The following is a 7,478-nucleotide window of genomic DNA, read 5'->3' as shown; positions in this document are numbered from 1 at the left end:
GGAGCGGAAGGCATCGGAACTAGAGCATTCCAGGCCTCAATACTTGGCCAAATGCTGGATGACCCAGGAAAAAGGTGCCTCTGGAGATAAGCCGCAAGCCTTTGACGGTCACTGTGAATTCGACCCTCAGATTCTTGCAGCTCATCAAGCTTCCTCTTCATGCCCGACGAATAGTTATTTGCAAGCACATGCAAACTTCTATTCTCGTACTTAAGCTGCTGGATCTCTTGCTTAAGACTTTCCACCTCTGCCATCAATGATTCCACCTGACGGGAGCGGGCAAGCAGGCGTTGGCCCATGTTGGACACAGAACTCGCACACTGAACACTAAGTGCGAGGGACTCTTGAACGACCAACTCATCGGACCGTCCTGACAGCAGCTGATAGGAGCATATTCATGCGACTTAAATGGCTTGTTCTCGTGCATTTACGTTATGTTTCTTTAGTTATTTTAGTCCTTTATGCTTCTTTTGTGTGTTTTCAGGTTCTAAGGGCAAAGTATGCAAAAGGATGCCTTTTGGAGCCTTTTGGAGCAAATTAGAGATTGGAATGGATATCATATGCTTGGAGCCAAGAGGATGGACGAAATTGAAGGATTCCTAATCCATTGCAGCCACATGCACATTCAATCATTCACACCAAAACCTTGCACATGCTTTCCCATTTCATTATTCATTCACTTTGCAGCCACCATTCACTCTTTAATCCACATGCATTCATCATCATTCACCCTAGCTCTAATTCACATGCAAACACATTCATTTTCAGCACCAAACACCATCACTGACATGCACTCCCATTTTCTCCCAAAACATTGCACATGCATTCCCCCTTTAATCCACATGCTCTCCCATTTCAGATTGCATTCCCACTCACCACAAATCAGCCACATGCATTTTGCCTTTCATCATTGCATCACAAATCAGCCACATGCACATTTCCTTTCATCATTGCACCACAAATCAGCCACATGCACATTCACCCCTTTCTCCACCTATAAATAAGCACCCATTGCAGCCACAAAACTCATTCCCATATTCAGAAATTCTCATACATTCTTCCATTCACTCTTCCATATTCCAGAAATTCGTCAAAACCTCTCCACACCCTTGCAGCAGCCAGCAAAACACTTTTCTCCTCCATTGCAGCCACTCCAACCACTCCCCAAACCATTCACACCATCAAACTATCCTTAGACCTTGTGCTACAACGAAGAGGAAGATAAGAGGGCCTAAACGTTCATACAATTCAAGTTTGAGTTGTTGGAATGTTTAGGTGTTTCTTTGATTTCAATGTTTAATTTCAATACTCTTTGTTTTGTACGAATGAGGAATGGAAGAGAAGAGGGCCTAAACGTTCATACAATTCAAGTTTGAGTTGTTGGAATGTTTAGGTGTTTCTTTGATTCCAATGTTTAAATTCAACTAAACCCCGCTTGGCTAGGGGGGAATTCGAAATATATGTTTATGCTTGCATTTTGATTTGATTACTTCTAATTGCGTTTCATAAGTTGTGGATTCAATTCGTTTAACTGTTTGATTGATAACTTATTTATGTATGTTTATTGAGAGTGCACACTTAATTTTCATGCATGAATATGACGCTAGAATATAAGTGAGTTTCACCTAATAGTTACGAACTTATATTCACAAGTAGTGGAGGTTGCTTATAAACAATCGCGTTAAATGAATTCTTGGCATAAGTTTCATGCAATCCATAGTAACAAATGCCTCGTCAACACTTATAATTTTCATAGAGCGTAATGATTCTTGCTTGTACCTCTTCTATGCATTCATGTTGAGGACTTGTGGGGAATGTTTTGAATTGTCGCATGCATCATCCAATTCAATAACGTTAGGAAGATTTGAAGGTTAATTAGTGCATCACGGTTAACTTGGGGTGTTGAGTATTCATGGTTTATTGAAATGCAATTGGAAATCATTTTATTATGCAAGTGTAACATGTGTGGAGATGAACCCCTTAGCTATTCTATCATCCATTCATTCCATTTCATCAATTTCATATTTACAATCTGTTTTAATTAGAATCTGTGCATTTAGTTTAATTTCGTCCAAAACTCAATCCCCCTTTACTTTATTGTCCAATTTAGTTAGAAAGTATCTTAGTTTATGTTTCTAAGTGTTTTGATTCAATTTATTACACAAATTCGTCCAAATTCACCAAAGTGCTCAAAACTGCCCAGAAAGTGATTTTAAGGCAGTTTTGAGTGTTTTGGGTGATGTTTGAGTCTTTTGATTTGTTTTAGTGTTTTAAAGTTTAGTTTTGCATTCTTTGAGTCTAGTATAGTGTTTTATATTGTGTTTTTACGTTTTTGAGTCAAATCCAAGTGATTAACAATCCCTCCTAATCCCCGGTCCAGAACGATCCCTACTTGCACCTATACTACAATTGTCAAAAAGAGGGTTTAATTTGTGTGCGTATAAATATCGCATCAAATTTTGGCGCCGTTGCCGGGGATTAGCAACTTTGCTAATCCTTTGGATTGTTATTTTCGTTTTCTTATTAGTTTTAGTTTTAGTTTCTGTTATGTATTTTAGTTTTAGTTTTTGATTTGTGTTTTGTGCTAGAGAAGCACAACATGGCACTTGATAATGCTTCTCTTTTGTCACAGCTCATGGAAAGGTCCCAAATGCAAAGCATTGATATATTTGATCTTCAATCAAGGAATAACGTGTTTTCCAATACTTACAATTCGGATTGGAGTGATCATTCAACTTCTATGTGGTGGGAACCTCAAAATGTTCAACAAGAAGGATATTGGCAGCCACCTCATATTCAATATGCCCAACCAAACTCAAGTTCGTCAATAGATTATAATCAAAAGCTTAATGAATTAATTTGTTTGGTGCAGGGCTCACAAAATCAAGTCAAGGAGGGCCAAAATCAAGACAAAAGGTTGGACCACTTGGAAATGCAAATTGGGCAGATCGCGGAGTTCGTAGGACAGTTTCGAGACCAAGGCGAACTCCCTAGTTCAACCATTGCAAATCCGAAGGGAGAATTTGAAACTGCCAAGGAAATCATGTTGAGAAGTGACAAAGAGGTTGGAATGGACCCTCAACCATCAAAATCAAATCACAAGGAAGAGGAATACACCCAGCCCACGGCAAGGGTGGAAACACCTTTACCGGAGGCACCTATTGCTCCTATGCCATCTAATTCAGGTATGGTTGTTCCAAATTTCATTATTTTTAACCCCGTTCCAACAAATATCCCTATTCCTTGCAGATTCATGACTTCCAAGGAAGAAGAAGGTGAAAAAGACATCTTGGAACCCCTTCCAAAGGTGCAAAGTAGGGAATTTCATGAAGGCATCAAAGAGGACATAATTGAAACCACAATTCCCAAAGAAGTTGGATTTTATGACACGGGACAAGTCATAACTTTCGAAGGGGTGTTTATTCTTAAGTTCTTGTCGGAACACAAAGGTAAGCCGCCTCCCCGAATTTCAATTTTCTTTTATACTAATATGTCGTTAATGATTCAGGCATCCACTCTAGAATTTAAACTATTACCGGATCATTTCAAGTATCACCGCCCATTCAAAGACCAATTCCATGCCGTTTGATTTGTAGAAAAAAAAAAAAAAAAAAAAAAAAAGATACTAAACATGGAGAAAGATGGAGCATTCACAAAGGATGTTTGCGTGAAGCCCCACTACGAGGCGTCGAAGCGGAAGGCATAGAAGCGGGAGACATCGGAGCGGAAGACATCGGAGCGGAAGGCATCGGAGCGGGAGGCATCGGAGCGGAAGGCATCGGAGCGGAAGGCATCGGAGCGGGAGCATTCCAGGCCTCAATACTTGGCCAAGCGCTTGATGATCCAGGAAAAAGGTGCCTCTGGAGGAAAGACGAAAACCTTTGACGGTCACTTTGAATCCGACCTTCAGACTCTTGCAGTTCATCAAGCTTCCTCTTCATGCCCGTCGAATAGTTGTTTGCAAGCACGTGCAAACTTCTATTCTCATACTTCAGCTGCTGGACCTCCTGCTTGAGACTTTCCACCTCTGCCATCAATGCTTCCACCTAACGGGAGCGGGCAAGCAGGCGTTGGCCCATGTTGGACACAGAACTCGCACACTGAACACTAAGTGTGAGGGACTCTTGAACGGCCAACTCATCGGACTGTCCTGACAGCAGCCTACTATCTTTTGGAGTGAGGAGGTTCCTAGCTACTATTGTAGCTGTTGTGGCGTCCTGCATCACAGAGTCTTCACCTGTAAGAGGACCATTAGAAGATAAGAAAGAAGGGCGCCATACGTTACCTTGACGCGGCGCGCCCGTATCACTGCTGAGACTCAATTCTAAGCTAAGGTTCGATGGGTTTGCCATTTTTCAAAAGTGTTCAAAGAGATGGGGTGGATGGAGTTAATTCTCAAAGGGCCGGAGTCGATTTTCAAGAATGGGAAATCTTCAGGGTGTGTTTGTTGTGGTGATCGATAGCTCTATAAAAAGCCAAGGCGACGCGTCCACCGATTCAAAAAGTCGGAATTTTCGGCATAATTTTGGCGACGCTTTCTCGGCTTTTCAGAAGACGCGTTCAACTTTGTCAAAAGATTTCTTCTTTTCAGACAACACGTGGAGGCCATCATCGCAACTACACATCTTTAGCCGACAAGCGCAAAGTTCGGCGACGCTTTCTCTGCTTTTCAGAAAACGCGTGCAGCTTTGTCAAAAGGAGCCGCATCCGCACTACTACGTGTCCTTCAGAAAGCAAAGGGGCGCCTGCTCAAAAATCGAAGGGGCGTCGTTCAGAAATCGAAGAGGCGCCTGCTATTTCAAAAAGCCGGATTTGCGAGATCAAAACATCTGTCGACAAAGGGTAAAAGAACAGTACCACCACTTGCTATTATCTCTATATATGTCGACCTTCGTCTTTTATGGCAAGGCAAACCTGAAGAAAATGCCCAACTCTTTCTCACCTCTGAGGGCGCACTCCCAGCAAAGCCTTTCGAAATACTCAATTCTTTCTTCTTCCCCAAAGATGATACCAGATGCCTGGAGTACAGATGACCCAGGAGGAAACGGCGGATTGAAGTATGCTGATTCATTCACCGCTTCTTCAAAAGCAAAGGTATCTCATATCATCAAGGTCAAAAGCAAAAGTATCTCATATCATGCTCTTTCCCTGTCTTTTTCTTTGTCCTTGTTCTTACTCGCATGGCAAAGTAAAAGAAGCAATCAGCCGGCACTTGATGCAAAATATATTAAGCACACAAATTAAACCCTCTTCTGACAATTGTAGCAAAGTATGTAAGTAGGGATCGTTCAAAACCGGGGATTAGGAGGGATTGCTAAACTCTTGAAAACTGACCTAAGAACTCCAAAACAAAGTTAAAAACACTAATTTGGACTCAAAGAATGAAAAACCAAAGTTAAAACACTAAAACAAAACAAAAACTCAAAACAGCAACTAGAAGACTTAAAACTGCCTAAAAACCACTTTCTGGGCAGTTTTGAGCACCTACACTAATTTGGACGAAATTGGTTGAAAACTTGACTCAAAACACTTAAAAACATGAACCAAAACAATTTCTAACTAAATTGAGACTTCAAAGTAAAGGGGGATTTGATTTGGACGAAATTAAAGTTGAGAAAACAGATTGCAAAGTAAAACTGATTTTGAAACGTTTTTGGGGTTTTTAATGGATCATGGACTAGTTAGGGGTTCTTTCTCCACACATGACAAGTATGCAAATGACTCGATTTCCAGTTATTCCTTCATAGAATTATGAATGACAATGCCCCAAATTAACCGTGACATCACTAGTTAATTCTCAAGTTTTCCTTGTGTTATTGAATTGGATGACATCATACGACAACCCAAAGCATTCTTCAAAAGTTCCTTACATGACATCATAATAAAGATACAATCAAAGATCATTACGTTCAATGAAAACTATAAGCATTGACAAAGCACTTGTGACTATGACATCATGACACTTATGCTAGGAATTGAACTTAACGCGATTGTGACTAGCAACCTTCACTACTTGTGAATATAAGTGTGTGACAATTATGTGAAACAAACTTATATTCTAGCATCATATTCATGCAAGCCAATTAAGTGTCGACCCCTAATTAACAAACACAAATACGTTATTACTCGCACAGTTAAGCCAATTGCATTCACGATTCAAGAACTCATAACTGGAATTTATCAAATCAACTTGCACACATAGTTATGGCTTCGAAATCACCCCTAACCAATAGGGGTTTAGCCACTCATGTTCATAGCAAAATGAAAGGAAAATAAATTAAACATTGAAATCATAAAACGAATTACACCTAGAATGCACCAACGACGAAGCTTGAGCATCCAAGAGTCTTTCCTTCTTTCTCCTTGCTACGGCACAAAGGTGGATGGGATGGTTGGGATGTGTTTTAGGATCAGGGATTATGGAATTGGATGAAGGATAGATGAATGGACAAAAATTGAATGAATGAGTGATCCCCTAGTGCCTTGCTGCAAACCCTTATTTATAGGGCTAGGAAAGGTTTTGAAACACTTAAAGGATATATGTGTGTAGCTTGGACAAGGTAGGACGGCTAGTGACAAGCTAGGAAGGCTAGGAGACAAGGTAGGACGGCTAGTGACAAGCTAGGAAGGCTTGTTCTTCCAATACAGAAATTAGGCACCATGTGTGAATAGATAAAGCCTTCTAGAAATAAGGTTTTTAGGCCCCCTTGCAGCTCCCTAACTGAATTCAAGCCTTCAAATTCGTCCATCCTCATGCCTCCATGCTTGCACTATCCAATCTTGGCCCAAAAATGCTCTAGAATGCTCCAAATTGCTTCTTTTTGCATACTTTGACACTAAAACCTGAAATTGCACGAAAATGACTTTAAACACTAAACTAACTAAGGAAAAACAACATAAATGCATGAGAACAAGCCAATTAAGTCACATAAAAATGCTCCTATCAAATTCCCCCACACTTAGCTTTTGCTAGTCCTCGAGCAAAACAAAGAAATAAAACAAGACAAAACAAACAAACATAATCTAAACCTTCCAACGTTTGCCTCAGGGATTTCCAATGCACATGACATGTTAAAGATTATCATTCCCACAGATTTGAGTCAATTTAACACTTAAGCACATGCTTAATCATAGTCACTACTTACTAGTTCACAATTAACCAATTAAAACAATGTTTTGAATGTAGTAACATGCCTTAGAGAATTCCCTCAATCCTTAATAGATTTGCACTCTATTTTCACTCAGATTTTCTAACTACACACCCTATACTAGTTATATGTGAGAGAATTGATGTAGATATAAAAACGAATGCTCACATATATGTATCACAAAGAACGCAATTTCCGGACTTAATAGGCATGTTTAGATATGATCTCATGAATGGAATGCTACTACTTAGATGCGAGAACCAGTGACACCATATGCTCATACCAAATTCAAACTCAACAAATTGAAACACATAACACTCAAGATAGAAG

The sequence above is a fragment of the Pyrus communis genome, chromosome 13 (genome assembly GCF_963583255.1).
Source record: "Pyrus communis chromosome 13, drPyrComm1.1, whole genome shotgun sequence".
NCBI classification, from domain to species: domain Eukaryota; kingdom Viridiplantae; phylum Streptophyta; class Magnoliopsida; order Rosales; family Rosaceae; genus Pyrus; species Pyrus communis.
This window is presented reverse-complemented; position numbering follows the sequence as displayed.